This window comes from Ammospiza caudacuta, chromosome 8 (genome assembly GCF_027887145.1).
Source record: "Ammospiza caudacuta isolate bAmmCau1 chromosome 8, bAmmCau1.pri, whole genome shotgun sequence".
NCBI lineage: Eukaryota > Metazoa > Chordata > Aves > Passeriformes > Passerellidae > Ammospiza > Ammospiza caudacuta.
In genome coordinates, this window is record NC_080600.1 from 11099440 (window position 1) to 11125261 (window position 25822).

At 42.7% G+C, this 25822-nt stretch overlaps 1 protein-coding gene across 18 annotated transcripts in view; it reads right to left on the reverse strand.

The window, feature by feature from the left end:
* The window catches only part of MAP2 (microtubule associated protein 2), a 218440-nt gene that overhangs the window by 112203 nt on the left and 80415 nt on the right, over window positions 1-25822 (reverse strand). For all 18 annotated transcript variants that reach the window (XM_058809930.1, XM_058809931.1, XM_058809932.1 and 15 more), the window contains exon 3: window positions 14340-14405. The gene's annotated coding sequence lies outside the window, so the exon portion shown is untranslated. The remainder of the gene's footprint in view (window positions 1-14339; window positions 14406-25822) is intronic.

Below are 25822 nucleotides of genomic sequence, written 5' to 3' on the forward strand. Positions count from 1 at the left end.
TATTAAGGTTTCATTCCTTCAAGCCCCTTGTATCCACATATGTTTAGTGCCAATTTTCTTGTAGCCTCTTAATACTGAGCTGGACCATTTCCCAGCAAACATATGCCATGTGAAGTAGCTCACCTCTACAAACTAATTAAAACAGTTTTTGAAATTAATTGCCTCTTAGCTGAGCATATTTTTTAAAAGTTGTATTTTGTCCTCCTTATTGACTGTCATGGTCTTTTATGCAAGACCCCAGCCATGGAGGTGTTGACCCAAAACTGCTTGAGGGAACCTACGGTTTTTGGCCAGAGCCCACAGGCATGTGCTCCAAGCTGTGCCACATCCCAGTTTAATGATGGGGATATTGGCAAACAGGAATCAAGGCTGAGACAGAAACGTTCAAAGGCTTCCTACCAAGTGTAGTCTGACTTACAAAGGTAGAATTACAACATGGTGCTCTTCACTCAGGGGGGGAAAAAAATGCACTTGACAGGAGAAGCTGCCACCAATACAACATTACTTAAAATGTGTGTGTGAATTCTGTAGGGACATATGGTGTCCCAGCAACAGGCCACACCAGAGGTAAATACGGACACAACTCATCCTGAACACGTGTGACAGTGGGGCCATAATGTCTGTGAAACCCAGGACAGAATTAATCCCCCGTAACCCAGTATATGTGCTCAGTGTCACAAAATAAATAATCAATTTGCCTCAATTAGGCTACATCCTCCTGCTGTCACACAACCTCTCCTTGGCAACTGCACAGCTGGGTGAAAACAACCCCTTATGCATCAGTAACTAGTGCATAAAATTTTGCCATATTCCAGTATCTCAATGGCCTGCTCTGTAAAGGTAGTCAGGGTACTTTCAATTCAGATGGATATACGAGATGGTATATTTTACTCATCACTTCACCAGTAATAGTTTGAAAAGATCAAGAGGATTTAAGCAATTAGCCCAAACCTCAAAAAAAGTTAAATGATGAAATGCCAAAATAAAGACTGAGCATGTTCTTGGTATGAAGGCAACTGTTAGAAGCAAGAAAAGAATACTACAAAGCAATTTACTGTATTTGTATGTAATAAATACACTGTAATATATAATGATGAAAAATGTAGAAAAGAAAGTTTAAAAATGTAAAAATAACATGCAAAATAATATTACAAAACAATTTACTGTATTTATATGTAATAAATATAAGTAATAAATTTGCTTCAGCTCTTTTCAGTTGTTAACAGCCTATGAAAAAGCAGTCTTGCTACCACTACCCCACAGGGCTCTTTAATGCTAAGAGACTAATGGGTGCTTAGATGCCTTGAGGGGATGGAAGAGAGGACCTGTTCTTTTGGATAAACTGCATGTTGTGAATTACTTGTTCTAATCCTGTTATTCCTAAGAAAAATTAAGTAACTAGTTAAATAAACAAACAATCCACCCTAATCTTGCTTATATTCAAACAAATTATATTAAAATAATTGCAAAAGTTATTTTATTACTGGAACTAAAAACTGAACTACACTACACAAGAGGCAAAATCTTGCATGTGTTTCAGCTTCCAGAGGTGATAAACTAAGAGCCACCAGGCCACAGAAAGCCTAATTTCTACTGCAACACATGTGCACACAAACAGTGACATAGTTGGCTTTTTAAGGCCAACTATGGTTTCATCTCTGAAAATGAGATGTGCATCCCTACTAGAAGTCTTTTCCATAACATTACTCTCTCCTATGGATCATTAGAAGTACCAACTTGCAGAAAATCATCTCCAAAAGTGACACAGGCAATTTAACAGGAAACCATCCTCAAGTGGCAGCAGCTAAAGAAGCTCACAAGGAGGGAGAGGGGAAATATTCACTGTGGCCTACCCTACAAATGCCACGAGCTCAAAACTTGCACCAAATTTTCAGCCTTCCTCCAACAGCCGAAAAGGTGCCCAAATGGCAAATAATAATTTGTAACATGTTAGGAAATACTGAAACAGACACAAGGAAGCTAAAAGCCATCCCCAAAGTCTACACCATTTTGACTGCATATGCTTTAATGTACCATTTACAACCAGTCAATAAAACCATACAAATTTGTTTGAATAGAACAATGAAAGCATTTCAGTGTAAATTTAAGTTTTAGGTTGAGCCACACAACCATATGTTGCTATTAAAACACTTGTAAGTAACAATTTATTTTAAAGGGCCTTTCTGGTATTTTCCCCCACCATTCTTACCTTTAACATTCAGCCAGGTCCAGCACAATTACTAAGTATTTGTTATAATTATGTAAATATGTTAATTAAAGCACCCTAATTTGTATGCATAGAGCACACACTCCAACACCTCTACATCCACACCCAACTGCACCTTAGCTAAACCTTAGCTAATTAATCATGTATGGATCATTATACTAATTTACTCCACTGAAGGTGATCAGCCAAGGAACAGACATCCCCAGCAAAATGCTGAGAGCTTTTCACATGTAAGGGCTGGATTAAAGTAATATCTGTGGCAGCCAAGAGCACTTTAGAGGAAATGGCAGTTTGGAAACTAAAGCAAGCCAAAGCTCTCCCACCTCAATTTAAGTGAATAATTAAAAGGTGAATTTTAGTTGTTAATATTAAACAGTAGATTGTCCCATCCTGCCAACATTATTAATGTCACTTTTCAGCATAATGCCAGCCTCTGGCAAAAGGCTCTGCAGTGACAATTCCAATTAACTTTTCTCATCTTTATCTCACCTGTCACCTGTTAAAAAATGCATGTTTACTCCATCTTCTCCCTGAAGAAGACTGACTGCAGCTGAGGTGAAGTGGTGTTCTAAGTCAAGCAGGTCATGCCACCCAAGCTCCACTTTGTACAAGTCACTCTGCATGTTATTTGAACTGGCATGTGACATGCCTTCCTGCCCAGCTGCCTTGTGCCCTGCAGACAGCCTGCCTCTCCTTCCCTCACCTGCAAACCTCAGCAGAAATCAGCCCCACAGCGAGAGCAGCCCTTCTCAGGCCAGCACCTGAATCTGCCCCGTGCACTCTTTACTGATCAAAGCAGGTCCTTAGGGGACCAATCCAAAACCCTTTAAAGCTGATGAAAGTTTTCACCTGAGCTCCAGCAGGCTTTGAACCATGTTCTCCGGGCAGTATCACACACTCCTCACAAGTAACACAGAGAGAAAAGGGGGAGAATCTGCTTTATGCAATCCTGGGTTCCCCTGCCCTTAAGAAAAGGGTGGTCAGAGGGATCATTCTGTTACATCAGGAGTGTTCAGGGCCCAAGAGGTGGTTTCAGAAATCCATCCCAACCTGGTTTACATCTGGGCACAGTGCAATGACAGCCACCAGCTGAAAAGACACAGTGGTCATGTGGAATATGTCCTCACAGAAGGCACTTGCTTCCATCCTGGATGCTGTCATGCTGAGGCAGCTGCAGCTGAGTATTTGAACACCACCTCCAGTCCCTACCCCTTTACCAGGGAGTGATTTCTCTCCCAAAAGGGAGCTCATGTGTCAAACCTGAAACCACATAAACCATGGTACCCAAGTGATACCACAGAGGTGTCACATAACACCAAAATCTCTGCAGACCTAAGGGCCAGACTGACTGAGAAGTGATGTGGTCCCAGAGTGAAGAAAACCTCAGTCTTCTTTGGGCATACAACAAACAAAGTGCACACTTGTTTAATTATCCACAGCCCCTCAATACACCTATGGGTTTTGCATGCAGACAAGCCTTCAAGAGCTGACTGCACACAAACACACACAGAAGTTTATGGCAAGATTAGATTATTTGAACTGGCACAACAAACCATGTTTACAGTGCATTACACATTTGCCATTACATTTTTATTATTGTTAGCCCTTAAATCTCTTAACTCTTGATAATAAACTTTTTACAGCGCTCTCCACACTCAACACTCATTCTCCTTGAAATCCTGCTTTTTTCCCCTGCTCCTAATATAAAACAAAAAAAAAAAAATCATAACATGCATTTTGGCTTTCAATACTTAATGCTCCAGCTATTGTTTAGATGGTCACTGTCTTCTGTTTAAAGCAAAGCACCCTATTAAAGTGCCGTGATTAATCAGGATAATAAATGCTGCAGTGAGGTCCCTGCTATCAATCACATTTCTTGTGCAGAAAGGCACTCATGCCAAAACAGGGGGAAAAGGCTCATTTACCACTATTGTAGTAAGATTATTTTCTGGTGAAAAAAGTGGTAGCCTCTTTATTCAATAATGAATACAGACTGACCAGCAGTTTAGAGACCTAGCAAGACATGGTTAAAGATGACAATAAAACAAAGTTATTGTGTGTGAAATAGGACAGATGGCAGCCACACAATAGCCATCAAGTCTATTTAAACAGATAAGTAGTTTTCCAATGCCCAGCCCAGCTCCAGACAAGCTGATTGAAAGGCTGGCTCTTGTCCCATGGAGCCCTCTAACCTAAAACAGGTGCAGAGGTCATGGGGTTTCCTTCCAGGCTTTCATTTAGCAATTCACCCATTCTCCATCAAGCACACCATGAGCAGAGCCTGGGACAGATGCTCCTGCCCAGCAGTGATAAGCTGTGCCTCTGTGCCTTGCAAACACATGCTTCAGACCCAGGGACAAAACAGCCCAGCTCTGGGAAAGGCAGGGCCACATTGTGTTGGAAATGTGACAGGCCAAGCCCAGTGTTTCATTGGGGTTTTGAGACAAGCTGCTGTGGACAGCAAAATGTAAAAACAAAAATCCCCAAAACAAAACAAACACAAAAGAAAAACACAAAAAACCCCAAAAAAAAGCCTCAAAACCAAACAAAAAAAAACCCACAAAAAAATCCCCTCATTTTACCTCAGAGATACAAACTTTCTGCACATCCAGGATCAGCGAGAGATGCAGGGCAAAAGGACCAGGAAACCAGTGTCAGCTGGGGTAGGCAGAGCCAGTGGGCTGCAGTGAATATTGAATGACGTGGATCAGTGAAAGATTTAATTCCACTAAGCAGCCAAGGGGCTCAGATCCAAGGCCAGTTTCTGCTGTGGGGGAGCATTTTACCAAAAGCAAAAGCTGCTGATGACAAACCAACAGCCAGAGACAACCAAAAAAATGCAGGGGACACATTGGAGGGGCTGGTGAGAGACACTCAATCAGAGATATCTCAGCAAGTTTCTGTGCTGTCTGACAGGTCCTTCCCCATCAGACACTGCAAGACTGGGGCTTTTAATATTGTAAGGATTACTCCAATCCATAGGCTTAACCTTCCTACAGCAAACCTGCAGAGACAGTGCCACTGTCTTTGTGCTGGCAGGCAGCCCATGAGCCACAGCCATTCCAGTCAGCGTTTCAGACAGGCCCAGCAGCTTCCTGCAGGAGCTGAGGGTCCCTGCTTCCCACCTTCTGACACCTTGCACCCCTCCATCTTCATAGACACCCCATGATCTCTGCAAACAGGACTGCTGGGAAATCAAAATGAGTTCAGTTCTCATAAACACTCATGGCTGGAAATCCTCAAAACTCTTTTTAAGCTGTGTCATAATATATTACTTTCTCACAGCATAGTTTATTATACAGCTATTTCTTTCTATTGATTTAAGGAGAAAGGAGCTAAACTGCAAGAAAGCACATTAGCATCATAACAAGAATCCAAAGGTGGTGTAAGAGCCTAATAATAAGATACAGGCTTCAAAAAGTGCTTTGTCATTATGACTGCTTAACACCTGAAAGGCTTCAAAAAGTGTTTTTTCATTATGTCTGCCTATCACAGCCATTCTTTAACACCTGAAAACTACACACAGGATCGGACTGTGAGTAGCCCACCTTGAGGCCCATAAAAAGAAAGGCAAAACTGGTGCAAAGCACAGTGTGGTGATGACCTATCCCACACTTTTTAAAGTAGCTTTTTTGTAACTCTTCTCTACTTTTCTCTTTGCCTCTCTTACTATTAAATACAAATATTTTTTTTTTGTATCAACATTTATTATTGTTTGGTTTTAATCTCAATTTTGAGAGTATTTAGAACCTTCAAAGTTCTTTACCTTTTTTACACAGAGACTTAGCTTTCTTTGCTCTTCTGTGTTTAAACCTGTTCATAACAGGTGGCAACATATTTCTGACAGAATACACGTGAAGAATTTGGGCTTTTCATTACATTTAGTAAACTACTCAAACAGAAACACATGTGAAAGATGTTCACATATAAGATTATCCTTCACTGCAAGACTTGTCTAAGGTTTTTCAAGTCAACAGTCAATTCCATAGTTGCTACTCTAGGCTCAGTAAGAGTATTTTTCAAATTTAGCTCAGTAACAGTATTTCAGAACACCTAAATAAACTTTCTGCCTGACAAGATACAAACAGTCATCTCCCCTCGGACAGATGCAGAAAGTTTAAAAAAAACCCACCCTAAATTGAGTGAAATTCTGGGTGAGTGAAAGAAGATACACTATTTTCTTCCCCTCCTGACACCATGGTTTTATATCCATTTCTATATTGTATTTGATTATGCACATAAATACACACATATTTGGTTACAGGAAGAAGCTTATTTGTTTCAGGAATTAGTCTGTCCATGCTACTTTACTGCAACAGATCTTATAAAAATATTTCTAAGTCCAGCACTCCTTCACTGATATTAGATAGAAGAGTTTGTTTTGGTATTTCTCATGCCCATTTGGATGCTGCAGAAAAGAATTTTGTAGGTCACTACAGTGTTATTACAAGGGCTATCTGTAATTAAAGAGAGCTCCAAAAAATGCAAACAAAAACACTAAAAAAAGTGTAGGTGAACAAGTGGACAAGGATGCAATGATTTCACTCTGTCCCCTTTTGTACAACTCACTACTTTTCTCCACTGTTAATGAGAGATTGGTATTTTAGGGAGGAAATCACAAACATTTTTCAAAGCCATTCACCAAGGCTGAATACTATGTTTGGTCTGCTGGGTTTGGATTAACTTTTAACATATGAAGAACAATAATAACAAAAAAGTTTTGGGTTGCACAGCCAGAAAGTATTTTGTAGCACAGCTGCTAATCACAATCCAAAAGGCAACTGAGGTGGCTCTGGTGCTGGAGACATCTCTGCAGCAGAAGCACAGGTGGTTTTGGTGCTGGGGACATCTCTGAAGCAGAACCACAATCATCTGCCCATAAAGGATATCACAACAGCCCTAAGCTTCCGTGTGCCCTTTTTCAAACACAGCAGCTGAAGTTAGAGGAATTTTTCCTGCACAGATCTCTCTACAACTGAGAAAAGAAAAAATTGACATGACATTCAGAAAAGGCACAGATGTGGCCTCCACATGTGGTGGAGAACACCAGCACAGACACAGCAGAATCAGGAGGCATTTCTTTGGCCATGTGCAGACCCTCCTGCCTAAAGACATCCACGTCCAACTTGTGCAGGCAAACCACAGCAGTGCAGCTGTGCAGAGACTTCTGACCTGCACCTGGGCTGCCAAGCACAAATGCCCAGGAGCAGGAACTGTTAGATTCAACACTCCCTTCTGCTCTGGTTCCCTCCATTCAATATGCTAAGTAAGATTAAACACGTTGTCTTTACTACAGACACTCAAAATGAGACATGACAGCACACAAGGTAAGGTAGGCTCTAGGCTTTGCTCAACCTGTAAATATCATTCTGAGGTAAAAGTTACAGGACAACAACACTGAAAATAACAGGACTTCACCACAATAACAATATGCCCACTCAGACACTCCCAAGAATCCAGCCTAGCCAGTTCCATGAACTAAGGGCCATCCCACCACATTGAAATAACAGGTTTATAAAGATCAGAATCTCTGACTACTCTGCTCTTACACCTACCCACCCACTCCAAGAGTTGCAAAACACAACACTTAGGGGACACAGCAGTATTAATGGGAACCAAGAGATGCGCCTCAGTTCAGATGATAGTGCCAGGCAACCACAAAGAACTCTGCCTTTGTTTTGTTTGTTTTCTTCTCTTTTGATTTTGTTTCTATGGGGATTTTTATTCTTTAGTGAGTACTTTCAGGGAATTATTTATGGCTTGCAAACTATGAGCTGCATGGATGCCTTACTTGTATTATGGAGCATGGTTTCCATCTCTTTTGTTCTATAATTAATCACTAAAGTGCTCAAGTTTCCCCCTTATTACACACGCATTGGTATTTAAAGTTTTTACACACGCACTAGCTAAAATACAACTGTAAAACTCCTTTTAGTAGTTGTATACATTAGCCTTGAATTTACCTTTCCATAATGACCTCCACAAGTGTTTGCTGAAAGACATGTTTACTAATGGACACCAAATAGCAGGAACCTGAGAGTGAGCTCACTCATTTAGAGCCTCAAGGGCATTTCTTCAGGGAAGGCTGGTGCAGTGAGCAGTTCTGCCCATGCCTCACTCTGACCTCACAAGTACTGCTGTTCTCATTATGTAACACCACCTCTACAAATAATGGCACCAATTCTTACTTCAGCGATTGTTAATATGCTTAGCTGCACTGCAGCCATACTTCATGGCAACTGTCCAAGAAGAGGACTCACTTCTCCCAGGCACTGCACATCCACCCAAGAAGAAATCAAGCTTTAAAAACAGGGGAGTGAGGAGGGTGTGGGTTTAGAAAATCCACCCTGCCAAGAGAGACTTCTAAGCTTGTAAAACTACAAATCAACTCCACTGACATCTTATACTGCAAATTATCACCCTAGAAATGCCAATAAAGCCCCCCCAATGCTCAGAGAAGGTGCAGAACACAGTTGCAAGAGAGCAGCAGTCCCTTGATGCCTTGTGAAGGCTGACCTAGAGCAGAGACCAGACAGAGTTAAAGAATAAAGCAGGGATTTATTAAAAGGCCTCAATGGATCCACCTCGGGCAGCACAAGAGCCCAGCCAGGGCTGCACCCAAGATGAACCAAAATGGTCACAAAATGGACACCTGGTCACGGGGTCTGTCGCTTTTATAAGTTCTGGTCCATTTGCATATTAGAGTTAACTGTCCAATTAGAGCTTCAGATGATGAATTCCCATCCTTCTTGTTTTTCTTTCTTCAGCCTATGTTGTTTATGCTCTTGGGACTGAGACTTGAATCAGTTGCCCCTGGTCCTCAGCTAGAGAAGGAATTGTTTTGTCTCCCTGCTGTGTGAAGAGAGCTCACCATCTCCTTATATGAAGCTCAGACCCACACACTAAAGCAGCACAGAATCTAAAAAATATAAAAGCTAAAACCTGAGGCATCCCCCTGGCCTGTGCAGTGCTGCCAGAAGCTCACGTGGCGCCTGAGAGCACCCTGACCAACACTACAGGTTGCACAGCTGCACAGGAATGCACAGGCAGGTGTGCAGAGCTCCTGGCACTGCAGAGCAGGAAGAACCAGGGGCCTTCTCCAGAGCAAAAATGAGACACCGGTTCAGCAGAATCTCCTCTCTGCTGTACTATCTATGCTTGGACTGTGCTGCCCTGTGCTTGCAGTTGGCAGTGATTTGTCAAGGAACTTTCCACAGAGGTGTGTTGTGACCTTGTTTCCACATCTGCACTTCAAACACCTGAAATAAATGTTTGAGGATGTGCAAGTCCCCAGAGCTCTCCCATGTATCTTTTTCTCCCCAAGCAAATTCAGGGCTATGAATTCTACCATAAGATCAAGCTTCTCAGTATCAAATGTTACCGTGCTGAGGAGCAGCAGAGTGCTCAGGTCCCTTTGGGCATGTGGAAGGAAGCAACTTGGGAACCACAGAGACAGAAGGAACTGGATGATACAGGGACTTTTATCCTGTCACTTAATGCACACCTCTGATCTTTCCCCCACTACTCTCCAGCAGTCATGAACCCCTTCCCCTTAGCAATGAGAAGGCAAAGAAAGGCACCTCCTTACATGTGATTCATTCTCTTTTAGCCAATTAAGACATACATTTGCATTTTTAAGCAAAATACACACACCTAGGTAAGAAAAAATGGAGATAAATGCAGTTTACTAACCACATACACTGAAAAAATCACCTTATCACAAGAACTGGGATGACTCAGAAAATAAATGCAAATAGCTCCTGTGATTTAGCAGTGACTGACACCCAAAGTATTAAAATAAATTACCCGTGATTTCTCGCAAGCTCCATGCTAATGCACCCCATATAAGGTCAGTGATAACAGCAGCAGTGCATAACTATCTAGAGGCTTCACCTGGTGGCAAATAATGGAATGAATTATCCCCTGAGCAGGATGGGAAAGGAAGTTAATCTGCACCTCCAGCCTGTCAGGGAATGTTCCAGGGAATGTTGTAAAGCATGAGTCAGCAGCATTGCTGCTACAGAGGATTCTCCTAGCATGCTACTGGCAACACAGACTCTGCCCTTCTCAGCTTTGGTATGCCAGCTGAGTGTCCATCAGGAAACAGCCATTCCTTTGCATGAAATGGGACTGATTAATTGATTATTGTTTATTCATTAACATCTTAAATGTCATCACTGACCTCTATGATCATCATGCAATTCAATGCAGCAAAGAAGAAGAAAAAGTTAAGTTGATGAGTGAAGCTGGGAGAAATCAAATCTTAGTAAATGTATTTTAACCTTTTTATTATTACTGCTACTGCAGTAGTACCACAAACACCTTTGGTATTGCAGCCAAGAAAAAACCCACCATTCTAAGTCTAGTGATCAAATTTCACAGCTTCCTATAACCAAGGATCTCAATCATTTTGCAAAGATGAATATTTCTCCTGAGAAATACACCGGCATTTCTTTGTCTGTTTTAGAGACAAAGAAAATAAGGAAGAGAAAGAGGACACAATTCCTTTCAGGAATTAACCTGGAAGTTTTACAGCCATTCACAGGAACCACAGGCCTGCACCTAATCAGGTGCACCTTCTTCCTCCAGCTGAGGCCATGTCAGCCCAGCTCCTGGTCCAGTTCCATCCTCCACTGGATTCTTGGGCTTTTATGATTATTTTCTTGACAGGTTACACAAGGTCCATTCTAACCTTACTAAACCAAACCCCTGCTGTCTAACTATCCCTAGCTTTTAAAAATTAAATGTAGCTTGACAGAGAATTAAGGAAGCTTTTCTTCCTAGAAAAAATTGAACTGAATTCTTCCTTTACATGAAGAAAGCACTGCCATAACCTCACCACTCATGCCTCTGACCTTCCAGACAGGCAGCACACACACACAATGGCCAGAGCAGCTCTAGAGCATGCCATGCCCTGTCCAGCTGGCAGCACACAGAAACTGGAATAGTGGAAGCTCTGGCATGGGAGGAGAGAACACAAGATGCAAATGCATATAGAAGAACATTCATCAGGATGCACCAGCTCCAGTCTTAGTCACTGAAAGTTTGATGTAGATTATATTCTCTGCAGCTAGTAACTTTTGAGTCCCTTGACCAATTTCAGCCTGTTTTGTTACAGGTAGCTGCCTTCCTACAAGTCCCATGAAAACTGACATTCAAGTAGAAAAAGCAGACCCTGCAAATGACCCCGCTCACATTGCAGCTGAAAGAAAAGCCATAATGCAGGAACCCTATTTGCCAGCAAACTATTTGCCTAGGAGACAGCCTTTATAATCAGTAAAACAGCAGGAAAATCATCACTGACAATTGCTCACCATCAAGCACAAGACATAAATCAAAGTCAGCACCATTCACTCCAATGCTCAAACCACCCCTTGTTCCATGTAATGGAACAGGACAAGACAACACCAATGCTGGTGATCTAACCCTGGCAAGCAAACCAAGGCTATTTAGACCCAGCCTAGAACAGCCATAAAGCCTCTTTACCTCCTCTGTGAGGGTCACTAGGAGCAGGGTTAAAAGCCAGATGACCATCTGAGGGCAGGAGCAGACACAGAGACCCAAGTTCACCCCTGACGCTGCTCCCTGCAGGAGAGCCCTGGGGGTGAACTGGCACCATGTGTTTTGGCTCATTTGGCCACCATGTCATATGTCCAATGGAAGGTGGGTGCCAACCATCACGTCACCCTGAGTGAATGCCTCGGAGCCCACACACTCTAATCCAGCACACCTCATTGCTGCTCATTGCACACTCTGGCTTCTCTTGCCTCTTGTATCAGCTAACAAAATGTTTTTCCTTTGATATTCTTTTCCTTTTGATGTCTTTTTGATATTCCAAGCCAACCCTGTGGCCACAGGTTTTTTAAGTCCTGTGAATCTCAAATTAAATCTCCTCTTACAGCCTAAGTGCTCCTTACCTCTTCGTCACAAAAATTATATTGTTTGAAATAATTTCCATTTTTGCCAGGATAACATCTCATTTTCTTCTTTGTAGCCCAAAGGAATGATTTGTAACATGAATCTTAAAAACCCAGATAAAAGGAGGAGGCCAAAATGACTGCTAAATCAGAAGTACAAGAAATGTATAAGCATTTGCATATGTAGTAAAAAAATCCAGTCTCCACCAAGTCTGATTTAATAACAAACAGCTGATGCCCTTTCTTTGTTTTAAGGATGCCATAGAGGACTGATAAGATGCTGTACACAGGAGATAACAGACATTTCCATAGCAGATGAAAATCTGCTGGGATCTAAGGGATCACATCGCCAAAAAATTGGGCTCTTTATCCACCAATACTATAAAAACTAGGCAGTTCTACTTGCCTGCTAACAATGCTATCATTCCTATTTGTGAGAGAGCCTTCCTTTCCCCTTCTTCAATGCTGCAGCAAAACCCGGACTCTGACATCAAGCCCAGCAAGCAATATTAGTCCTTGAGACAGAGTTTGCAAAACATTAATGAAATCAGAATGAGACTGCAGTTTGGCTTCTTGCCTTGGACAGTGGAAGTGAAATTAAAAGTAGAGAGAAGGGATTTGGTCTCAGTTAAAATCAAATCATTAAATGCATTTTTCACAAATTAAAGCATTTTAAACACTATTTACTCCAGGCTTTCTTATTTCAATTAGTCTAGTGAAAACTGAAACCAGGAGGAAACAGTATTAAAAGCAGCTAAGATAAACTAGCAAGTAAAGAACTCCTTTAAAAAATTGTACTCAGCCAGGCAAATCTATTAGGTAAAAGCCTTCTGCCAAAGACAGAAAAACTACAAAGTCCAAGGGAATGGAAAGATGTGTAGAAAGGGGAAACAAATAAGAGAATTGTATGCAAAAAAAACAGGAGAGAGAATATCTAGAAAAATCCACAATGCTTTCCCTCAGGAAACAGCATCTATCAAGCACTCCTATGGGTAAATGATATTGATTATTCACCACCTTTCTGAGGCATGCTTTGCTGTTAGCAGTGGCCCACACCTTTGCCAGTGCCCAGGTTCTGGCCTGGGATTCCTCCTTGTCTGGGGAGACACAATGGCCATTTCAGGAGCCCAGGCTTTGTCAAAGAGTGAAACATAACCACCTTTCCAGAAAACATTCTGTGGGGTTTTATTCAGGTTTTTAAAAGGCCCCTAAAACTTTAGACTAAAGCCACATGCATATTGTGACTGCACACATTCCCTCGAGGTCCAAATGCAGACCCAAGAAATAGGAAACCTGTAGGGCACCATAACAGAGAACATCATCATAATGTCTGCTTTGGTGGGTGTTGGGTGAGAACTGGCACCTGAGAAGTTAATTCAAGATGGATATACCTTTTTCTCTCTCCATCAAGGTGAAGGGAGCAGATTTTCAATCCTGCCTGGATTTTTTTTTTTAGCACAGTCCTCACTGCAAATCAATGAAATCTGTATTCCTTAACTACCTGACACACCTGGAAGTCCAACACAAAGTAACTTAGAGATTTTATTCTGCAACATTTTACCTCCCTCTTTCCTTTACAGAGGCAAAGGCTTAAAGCAACCCCAGCCAAAAGGAACTAGGGGAAGAGGACAATAAACTGCTACTCCTGGGAGTTAGCAATGACACTGCCAGAAAAACCCAGCTTGCTTTCCTCCTTTTGATAGCAGGCATCATTTCTGAAGTGCCAGTGGTATGTGAAAAAGCCATCAGACAGATGCTCACCCAGCACTGACAGGCTGCTGGAACCAGGAGCTGCTTTCCTGGGAGAGGTTGTACCTGCTTGGAACAAGCCTGCCAGTTTAACCCTGTCCTTGCTGGTGCTAAAATCAGTATTATGACAAGCCCAAATGACAGGGGGCAGCTTGCACCTGCACTAATACGAGACAATAGGCAAGCATTCGGGTTTGTATCTCACATTTTGGTAGCTGCAGCCAAAAGGGCTAATTAGTTACCTCGAGCATATATTTACACATCAAAAATAACTTCACAGTGCCTGGCACGACAATTTGAAAATCTCTGCAAAGCTGACAAACACAAACAAAAAAAAACCCCAAACCACCAACTATTGTTTAAATCAAAAAGGAAAAACAAAATAACAAAGAGCAGCCCACACCCAGTGCCACATTCATCCCCACATTCAAAGAGAGGGATCCTACCTTTCCGATCTTTGAACAAGAAGATTCCAATCAGCACGCTGCGTCCAAAGCTACACACTGAAGAATCTGCTAATACAAAACAAAGGGAGGGGCAAAAAAGCCCTGAAAACACTGAATTTTTGCTGAAAAACAGTTTTTAGCTATGAGAAAAGTTTTTCTTCTATCATACAAAGACAAAAGAGGCATAAACATATCCATATGAAGGTGTGTCTGCATATAACACACACTATGCATGCATCAATGTATAAACAAATCCACAGAAGTTTATTACCTATTCATTTGAATTCATCCAGTGTGCACTGCTACAGATTTTAATCTACAGCAGACAAAACCCAAAAAGCTCCAGCATAAAGGTACAACTCTCTCAAATCCTCAACAAGCAAACAAACAAAGCTGACATTTTTGAAATGAAATGATTACCAGCTCATATGCTGCCATACCCCAAAAGCCTATCCTTAAATAACTGCTGCACAATCATTCTCCCGGAGTGCTGTTATCCATCGGCTCGCTGCCTGTCTCCAGCCAGACGCAGTCTGCAAGCCACCAGCTTGTCTCTACCATGTGCACGCCAGGAAAAGGAAAACTGCAAATTAGCACAAGTCCCCACAGCGGTGAAAAGGAAAAGAGGGTGAGTGGGAGAGGAAGAGGGAGTTCACTGGCCACAGAAATTTCGAGAACGACGCCAAGGCAGCCGGCTCCGCCATCATCCACTTACAATAGGATGCTGCACCTCGCGGCGGCTCAGGCGGTTTGTCAAGGGGCTGCTGGTATCAAATGCCTGACAGGCATTTTAATTGCATCCAACCAAGTGTGTCCCCAGGAATCAGGCCTTTAATGCTGTGAATATCATCAGCTGGTTCCTTTTGTGCTGCTGCCAGACACACACAAGGCTGCACTGCACACATGCAGCAGCGCAGCCGGGTTGTGCCGTGATGCCGATCCAAACCCCAAACGGGGTTTATGGATGGTACATGACAAAAAGGAGGTCTGGAAGGATTTAGTATTTTCTGCTTTACAGATCAAGAAGGCAATTGGCTCTACCTCTTTTATTTTTCTATCTAGTGCTGTTCACGTGTTGGAACCAGCCTGACTATGCTGCTATTTGAGCCTTGCATTTGCTTACTCACACCGAGGGGAAATAAAACCAGGGAAAATGCAGAAGTGCTGCAGGACTGCAGGGGCAAGCAAGAACCCTTCAGGACTAATACAAGAGTATAACAGGATTCACTGCACAGTTCAGCTCAGAAACAAGTTCTTTGTGAAGTGAGGACTTCAGTTTTACTGCTACTATTCAGTTGCTGTGTCTGCTTTGATCTCATCTCCTTATTCCAAGGCTTTCTTTAGGACAACATTAATCTCAGTAGGAAAAGGAACCTGTGAATTTGGAAATCACCCTGTGTTCCATGAGGAGCTGGGGTGCTGAACAGCTCAGCTGGAGAGGGATAGATAAATGAATTTTTTTAAAAAATATGAGAAAAACTAAAAGATGAACTGGTTTGTTTTCAAGCTTTTTTAGTCTGTAATAAAACAGCATATATAGCAAAGAAGCAGTCGGTGAGGAGTAGCCAATGAGCCCAGAACACGCTTAAGGACTGAAGACAAGATTAAATTTCCCTGCACTCAGGACACACAAGTCAGCTAGGTTCACTCCCCAGCAGTAACCTGGTGTTTCTCAGTCCCTGTGACAGCAGAGTACACAACAGGGAACGCTGTCAACAGGAAAATGAAACATCTCCCCACCACAAAATTTGGGGGAGGTCCAACAAACCCCATTTACCCCCGAGTGCACCAAGGGGCTTACAGGAAGGAGTAACAAATTGATTACCAGGCGTTGTCTCCCAAAATTCTGGGGGTAGAGGGCTACAAAGGGAATCAATTCCCTTCTGCCTTCCCCCGCAACCACCGGATGACTTCACACATCCATCAACCCTTGCATCAAACAGAAATTCCACCCTCACTGCTATAAACAGATCTTAGTAACTTCAGAGCATCTTTCCTGAGCTGACAGTTTTTCCCCACTCTCTCAACCACCACAGCAGTGAGGAGGATGAGGAAATGGAGGAAGGCGGGCTGCATGGGACAAGGATGACAGTGGACATGGCAGCAAAAAGGCTTTTTGGAAGGAGCAGGAAGAAACAAGCCGGAGTGGCACTAACGCAATTCTTGGACCTTTCCTCTGAAAAAGCTTCCTGTGACTCATGGCAAGGGGTGCCTGCTGCTGCCACTGCAAAGATCATCCTCTGCAGAAACCAAGGAAACCCTCATCCTGCCTCATCCTCCTCAGCTCCACCATTTACCGGTTGGTGCTTGTTCACAGCCTTGCTACGATCTCTCCGTCTCTTCTCCAGCTCACTTCACTGGCCAAAGCAACCAGGAGCTCTGGGAGCAAAAACATCGTGAAGCTGGGATGGTGGAGATTCGAATAAGAAGTCCTGAAAACCGCCCTGAAATTTCTCTCAGATGTTCCTAACAGAACTCCTGTGGCTCACAAGGGATGGATACACTTTGCCAGCCTGTGTCCTACACCCTGGAGCCCGGGGATGGACCTTCAACCAGGTACCCAAACCACCTTCAGGCTGCCCCTGCCAGCATTTCCAGAGACACAGTGGCTGCTGAAACAGCCCATGGCAAATGGCTTCGTCTTAAGATACTGCAAATAAAAACCAGCTTAATCATCAAGTTTGTTCTGGCTGCCCTGAGATATGTTTTCACACCTATAAAAATACTTCTGACAGGACAAAAGGCAGAGGAGGAGATGGGGATGAAGAGCCTAATCCAGATAGATGCTGGAACACAGAGAACACTCAGCCCTGTCTGAGATTTAACCTCATGTTTACCTGGCTTACTCACAGAAGTAGGAAACTCATCTCATAAAATGAATGCATCCCAACACAGTGAAAACACAAATGTAAGGAAGTTGACAAGTCAAAATCCTGGAAATTATTAAATTGCATTTTCAGCATTTTACTTCTCAAAGAGGAGAAAAGACATTTACCATCTCAGTAAATCTCACCACTGTGACTGAGGCCTGATCTAAACTCTACAAGATTTTGCTGGTTCAGGTGTGTTTTATTTCATTTCATTATCACATTCACACAAGATAATGAACTCAATTTCATTGCTGGCCAGCTGCAAACTGGGTCCCTCTGTGCAAGATGCTGGGCAAAACAGCAGACAGCTGCCATTACAAATTAGAAGAACCAAACCCCTAAATAGATATTGGTAGTGTTCTCCACATTTTCAGGATAATGAGGCGGTGGGGGGAGGAAAGAGCAATCATCAGTTTGGGCTTTCCCAAGGTCACACACAGCCTCTGCTCCCAAACAAAGCAAGATGCTTCAACAACCTCAGCCTAAGATCTTTCTACCCAAATCACTGCTGAAGCCTTGCAACCAGTGTTTAACAAAGGACTTGTGGGTTGGTTGCTTCTTTTTTAGCAAAGACTGGATGAACATTTTATGCAATGCTTAAAATAGCTTCCAATATCATCAGTGATGTAGATAAAGAGGCATAGGTCTACTGAACAGGAACTGCACCACTCTGGTAAAAATAGCCCTGGAACAGGGAATTTTCTTTTTATTCACTATTGTCTTAGCACTTGAAACAGGGATGACTGTCTTCTGGAGAGCTTGAGAGGAGACAAATGCTTCACCAGACTCTCTAAATATTGCCTCATCTTCTGCAGTAGTAATAAAGATCTGACTATCTATTTTACCATCCATTTGAGGGGGAAAACTTGGGGTTTTTCCCCTTCTCAAGGCAGAGGAAAAACAAAATAGAAGAGCATTAATTAATTCAAGAAAAGCAGATGCAGTTTAGCACACCAGTTCTTTCACAAGGGCTACGGAGTGAGGAAGGCTGGAGTCACTGTCTTCCTCTCTGTGGTTACTGACACAACAGAGGATGGATGTGGAGCAGTGATGAAAAGCCACAGGCTGAGTTAACAGCTTCTGTGGGTAATGAGGATTTCAAGGCAGGTTAGAAAGTTTCAGGATGCAGAGGGATCCTGGCTTTGGTTTTAGTCTTCTCCTCAAAGTACAAGCATGCAGGAGCTACTCTGCCCACCTCATGCAGCCAGCCCAGGGCCCTTCAATCACACCATTTCCTTTACACCAGTGGTGCCTCCAGCTTTGCATCCACAGCAGATCTCAACATCTTTACAGGACACATCTCTCCTTCCTCCCAGGCCCTCAGTAAAACAGGCCTGTCCTGGTGACACTGCCCTTCCCCAGCATTCATCCAAAATCATCCCCTATTGTGACCAGCTCTCTTGCAGCCACTGACACACCAGCTGATAAAACATGGGGTTCTGTGCAGCGTGATTCTATAAAGAATTTTCAAATCCCAGGCATATTACAGCCTCTCTTTCTCTTACTTCAGCTTATTTGTTTTAAACATGTGAGACAGATATTTTCAGGCATAATCTCTCTTTTGTGAATCCTAACTGACTCTCCTCAGCTAAATAATTGATATGCAGAATACCTAGAAAAGGATTTTCTATTTCTTTCTGTGCCAGCATGTCACTAAAATCAAGCTGGAAGATATAGGATATTCAAATACTCCCAAGTCTGTGTTTCAGAACAGCCAATACTGCACCTAACACTTTGAAGCCACCAAATTCTTTGGCTTTCTGAGGAAATCGTTCATTTCTGACTTAGAGACCAGTGAGAACAAAAGAGTAAAAAAGCAAAATTGATTATATGTGTCTGTTAGTCCCTAAATCTTGTATGTATATGTGGCAGAGATACTAGTGACAGCTGCAACACAAGTTTTTGTATAGTTACCCCAAAATAAATCCTCCCCTCTGTCCTGGGATGGGGAACAGCTTTATCTCACTGCTTTTTCAGCCTGCTGTTCCTGGGGTGCTATTGTCATTGACAGCTGGGCAAAAACAAACACCCCAACCTCCAAATCCATCCACAGAGGAGAAGCAAAGAGCTGAGTGAGCAATTACACCCCAAACTTTGACACAGCAGAAGCAAACCTCCAGCTCAGAGAATCACTGAAACATTGTGAAGACATCTGATGTGTCCTCAGTGGTACAGCCCCAAAGTGCCTTGGGACTGCACTGCTCCTGGAAGGCCACCCAAATTTTCAGCCGATTTCCTGTGTTTCCCCCAATATAAGAAGAACCAACCCTCCTGCAGAAACCAATGGCACCTGAGAGTGACTTTCCACAAAACCAGCTGACAGCACTGCACACACCCAGGGGTGGCTCTGAAGGCTGAGACAGGGCTGTGCAGGCAGCACTGCATTAGTGGGAGGCTCAAAGATCACACCAGTGAACACACAGCCCTTGTCCTGATGGGCTTCCACGTGACAAGCTGTGCATCAAAGAGAAACACCAACTGTTTCTCCATCCTATCACATGGTTCATGACTAAGAAAATACTGCAGATAGAATTTGTACCAATTGTTCTCACCTTTTTTCTCTCCTGGTCTACCAGTGGGGTGATGAGTCAAGACAAAAACTTGCTTACTGTAAAATATCACAGCTACTGTAATAGAATTTATTAATGTATCAGTTTGTACTTCACTTAATCAGGTAACCTAACGCTTTTAAATTAAATGTCATGTCATAACTTTTAACAGAAGCCTTAGCTGTTATTCTGTATTGAATTTGTAAATAAAATATTCTAAACTAATGAATCATTTGTTGAAGCAGATTTTGCAAAACATGCAATTAAAATATAAACAAAGCTGGCATGGTCTTAAAGACATATAAAGCAGTAACTGCAATGCAAAATACACAGATTTAGCTGTTTGTCTAATCATAGGTTTTGGATGGTAATTCAATTCAAATACTATTTATATTTAGGAAAACATGTTTTTTCAGTCAATAGGACATTAGTATACAGTTAATGCAGTAATGAAAATAGAGGTTTGCCTGAAACAGGTTGGTATCTGTTACCCCTTCCAATGAAAAGGTATTTGCTTAAAGAGCAATCTTTAGATTGATCAACTTGATCTTGATTTAGATCAACTTAAAGATCAATCTTTTCTCAGAAATATGTTCTCCAGCAGCTAAGTACAGCCTTCCTAACAGCTGCCAGATGATTATTTTCTCTTACGTCCATACTTTCCTTCAAGAACTATTTTTTTTATTTGGTTAGCTCAGCTAACCGCTGTTCCTCGACAGCAAAACCAACCAGACAGGCGATGGGAATTGCAGAAACATGTAGTAACATGTAGCACAATTGGTTTCAACAGCTTCTCACTTAGCAACACTTTATGTAAGGAAGGCAGTGAGGCAGAAACCCATGGAAGAGCTGCCGGCAGCCGAGCCACGCGGAGGGGAAGCAGCTCCCTGCTCACCTCAGAGCACAGACAACAAAAGCAGCCTTATGAGCACACTGCTGGCCCTCAGCCTGACCCACATGGGCTCGGACACGGCACTGCCAGAATGATGTAACAGCTTATCCCCTCCTGACATGGGCAGCCAGGCTGAGCCTGCCCAGGGCCTGCCCTGCAGACTTCCAGTAAAACCAAACACAGCCAGCGGCCACGCCAGCCTCCGGGACAAAGCCCTGCTAAAACCACCAGAAGCCTTTCCTTGACTCCAGAATCTTCCTCTCAGATCCTCCTTGGATCAGAATTTGTATTTATGCACACTCCTGGAGCATTTCAGAGAGGTAAGGAGGGCTGGCAGTGTGCACTGCATGTTACAGACACTGCCTTTGCACAGGACCCCCTTGCAAGGGTTTCTTAATGGATTCTATCACATTTACTGTGAAATGAACACAGCAGATACTGTGGGCTAATTCATTAGCTAGTTATGATTGATTTTTGTTTTCATCAACATAAAAGCAGACTTCCTGTGGTTAACACAATGATTCCAATGCCCTCTTTGCTTACACACATTTGAGCCAGCCACTGCTCCACTGACCCCACAGCACTTACCACATCAAGGCTAGAATGTGTTTAATGACTGGAGACTTGGATTAGGTAACTTAAACACAGCCTTCATTCACCCTGGTCTCACAGCACTGTCCACCATGATTTTTAAGCTGTTTGTACATGCAAATCACTTCTCTCATCTGGACCAGGTAGTTGCCTGAGAGACTGTAGCTATTTCACAGCACTCACACTGTCCATGAGCTCAGGGTACAAAGTGAAGGGTGCCACATCCAATCACCATCACCAGGGAGACTTTTGGGAAGTGTAATGTGATTATAGTCAAATCTAGTTTATCTGAACGGGGTAGAAAACATGAAAGCCATTAGACAAAAGGGATTTTTGGATAAATGAAGGACCTTAGAACTTATCTCATATGCCTCAAGGGACATGACCTTCTTTTAGATGAAGTGGTACTTTGATCCATGGGATTTTAGATGACAGGCCCACATGGCAGTGTGGCCAGTAAGTCAGGAAACTTCTCCTGCTGTTTCAAGGACTGGCACAGGACTCCTTGCTACCATAAGCCATCCAGACACTGATTTACACTGGTTTCAAAGGATGGGCTGTTTAGCAAAGTGATCCCACAGCAACTCTACAGCACTGAGGAGAACACAATCTGGATTTGAAAAGGGGAAAGGTAGAGAGGAGGATGGAGAGAGGAGTTGCCAGTCTTGGCTCCTTTACCATCCTACCTGAGTTTCTTTGGAATACTTCCATTCTGTTTGGCAGGGAATAGAAGCATGGACAGCTCAAAAGATAAGGGTTTATGCTCTGTGCAAGGCTCTAGAGATACACATAACTAGAAAAGAAAGGCAGAACTGAGAGAGTTTAGCAGCTTTAACAAACTCTACAAGTACATATGAAGAATATGCTAAGCTTTTTAAGAGCCTAAATAGTCAATAAAAATCATGCAGAAAACAGAGATAAATCCCATAAATGAGGGAAAGGAGAACTATGGGAATACAATCAGAAAAGCTAAGGAACAAATTGAATTATGATTAGCCAGGGACATAGAAGGCCACAAAAGAAGAATCTGTATGACCTGAAAAGCAGACAGGACAAGTCATGGTTCAGCAGAGAGGCAGAGCAAAGACAATGCACAGAAGGCTACAACTCAACATTGCTCAACTTTCACAAGATCAACAGTGAGCAACTACTGCCTATCATTGTTTTAAAAAGAAGCAAAACTTCAGGTTAGAATAGGAAAGAACAACTTAAGAAACACTCAGAACAAGGAAGATGCAGCTTAGAAACTTGTGTGGGTCCTCCCTGACCCAAGAAGAGCATTTCAAACTTCAGAACAAACCAGACAGGAGTCTGCTTTATCTTCACAAACATCTTTCCAAACCCCACACTCTCGCTCGAAACATCTCTTGAAGCTGTGGAAAATTACAAACTAATCAGTAAAGAGCCATCTTTGCAAAGATTTTAGAAAAAAATAAACCAAGCAGTTTCCAAGTACCTAAATACCTATAGGGCAAGAGTACAACTTAAAAAATACTTCTGGCAATATCAGTTTGCCAACAAACTCATCTTCCCACCCCTGATTTTGCCGTCACAAATTTGGGTTTCACCCCAAGTTAGGATGAGTTTGTCACAGGAAAGCATCTTCCAAAACCAAGACCATTGGTTCACAGCAGCTCCCAGATCTAAAAGCAGGAAATCAAGGAAAAAAGGACTGAACAGCATATTGAGAGACAAAGCCTGAAATACATAACTAGACAAACCAGGAATAGGTAGCTGGGCACTTATTTGACAGGAAAAGACTTACTATGGGCAAAGAAAAGACAAACCAGAGTTTTGTTTATCCTAATGGGGATGCTATCCTTAAAACACTGGGATAATTATTCCATGTTCTTTGGTGGTGGTGTCTCAGCTGGAGAAATGCCAAAATGTCAGGTTTGCACAGTAAGATAGATACTGGCAAACTAGGGAGAGTCCAGATAAGCAAAAGGGATAGTTTGGGAAAACATTCTTCTAATCTTTCCTTGTAAAGCACATGTTTTCAGATAGGTTTCTCCAAAGTACGGAAAAACCAAGCAGTAACAAAAATATTTCAGATAATATAATTTTTGAAGATAAAGGAAGGAAACAATTACATTCTAAATCAGTGGGGAGTGAGGGGGATCAAGGAAGGAGGAATGAAAGAGTAATTTACTGGGCTAATTATAAGCAAATCTTTGTGTGTGTGGCAACTAGAACCCCTGCTACTGAGGAAGGTTAAACTATTTATTTTTATAAAAGAGCACCAAGAGCAGTGCCTAGACAGGCTGGCATCCTCCTTCAAGAGAATAAGGATTCTGTTGTCCTGCAGGAATCTTAGTTTCTCTAACTGGGCAACTGGTACAGCTTCCAGCAAAACTCAGCTGGCCACAGGACTAACTTATATTGCCTTCTCTCCATCCTTCCCAAGCCTAATGAGAATTGCTGGAGCAGAATACAGCACTGACACAGGACTTCTTAATTCCTAGCTGGAATACTGGCAATCTCAGCCCCAATTTGCCATTAAGGTCCAGAGAGCTGCAAAGCCTACAGCTTCAGGGACACTGGGGCTGGAAAAGGGATGCCAAGGGGATCTCCTACAGGGCTCCCACTACATCAGCTCAGTCTCTCAGAGGACAAGGCCTGTAGCTCTTGAACCCCACCTACTCCTTCGCTCTTTGCTGCAGGAGAACCTCACTGGGGTGGAGAGGGCACCAAGGCTGGCCCCTGCCTCTCCACAACACCACTCAGATTGTACTTTAGGATCTGGAGCCAACAATTTTACTGGGTCTGTGCCCTGCCATCCCCCACACTTCCACCTGGTCCATAGGGTGCAACTGGTTCAGATAAAGGTGTCTGACCACTTAGTAACACCACCATAAAGACTGAAAAATAAAGATGCTCCCAGCATTTGCAAGGCTCCTTGCCTCTTTTTAGAAGGTTTCAAAAAGAAAGTTGGTCTTTGGGGCACAAGGGCTCCTATATCTGAGCAAAAAACCCCATGCAATGATGCAGAACCTGTGAGTGAGAAATCAGGAGAAGAGCACTATTAAGAAAGACCACAGAAGGAATGAAGAAGAGAGAATAAATGGAATAACTAACACACATTTGCTCCAAGGTTCTCTCTGCACCAATTGGCAAAAAGAATACAACTGGATCATTAATAATTGAAGGAACTTGAAGACAAAGAGATTTTCATCCAATGTTAAAGGGATGAAAGAGGGCTGTAATGAGAGTTCTGATGACGGAATCATTTGCGGAGGGACTGGGAAGGAGGAGGCTATATTTTAAAGAAATGGTTCCTTTGTAAGACAAGAGCAAGCCTTCTCATTACTAATGCAGACAGACACATCTGAAAGACCTTATTCAGCTGATGGTGTCACCAAACACCCTTCTGGACACAAGCTCTCCACTAACAATACTAAACAAGGATAGGAGACTGCTGTAACAAAATATAAAGTGTCACTTGTTTATTCTTTTTAGCTTCATAAATCATTTAAGGATGAATATTAACAAGCAGCCAGTTTTCTGTGCCTTTCTTAACTGAGGATTCTCTGCACATAGTTGATGGGAGCTTGAGCTTTCACTGCTTTTGGAAGTTGGCCCTGCAGACCAAGTCAGGACCAACATCAGTAGCAAAACACAGGGGGCTACCCCTTCTTAGGAGCTGAATCTTGTACAAAGCAATTTCCACTTCCACCTTTTAAAGGATCATCAGCAGTGGAGACAGGCCCACTCATGTCAGCCTCTAGCTCAAGGCCTGGAGTTTTGTACCAGACAGTTTCTGAGCAAATGAACTGTGCTAAGAGACAAACAGCACATTAACTTCACTGGCTTGCTGCCATATTCAAGGGGAAAGATGTTAATGGAACTCAGTAAGACTGAAATGCATTGTTTTCCTCATAAAGAATAAAAATCTACAATTTCAAAAACAGAAAGAGATAAGACTAGATAAATTTCTTAAGAGGAGGAAAAGTCAAAAACAAAGAAACAAAAAGGAAAAAAAATAAAAACAAACAAAACCAAGCAACCAAAACCCCTGTAAAACCAATGCACAACAGCACATCATTTACAGAAAGTACTAGGATCCTACTGTGAACCAAAAGCTCACATTATCAGAGTAACCAACTCTAAATTAACTACTGATCCCCTAAAGCTATCCTTGCAAACCTTCCCAAGTCCCAGTGTGGGGCTTGTGACAGTGCAAACCACAAAGGGCTTTTCAGATTTACACTGTAACATCATCACTCACCACAGCTTGCTCAATGAGCAGCAACTAGCAAGGAGGTATGACAGAAAATGCAACAAGAGCATGGCTCAGCCTGTCTGCAGCTCCACCTGAGCAGAAGCCATGCACAGGGCTGTGTCCTCCTGCCACCCTCCACACGTTAGTGGAACTTCTTCCCAGCTCCACACCAACATTGTATTTTCTGCACTGCTGGCTTTGCTCAAATCATCTTTTGCCATCCCCTGAATATCCCCACGGCCATTAGCAGGATGGCAGGAGCTGTAGCAGCCACTGACCCAGGTGAGTGATGCAAATGGACCCCACAGACCCTGTTCTTGGCTGTAGTCTGTCTGCAGAAACACGCACAGAGCCAAAGG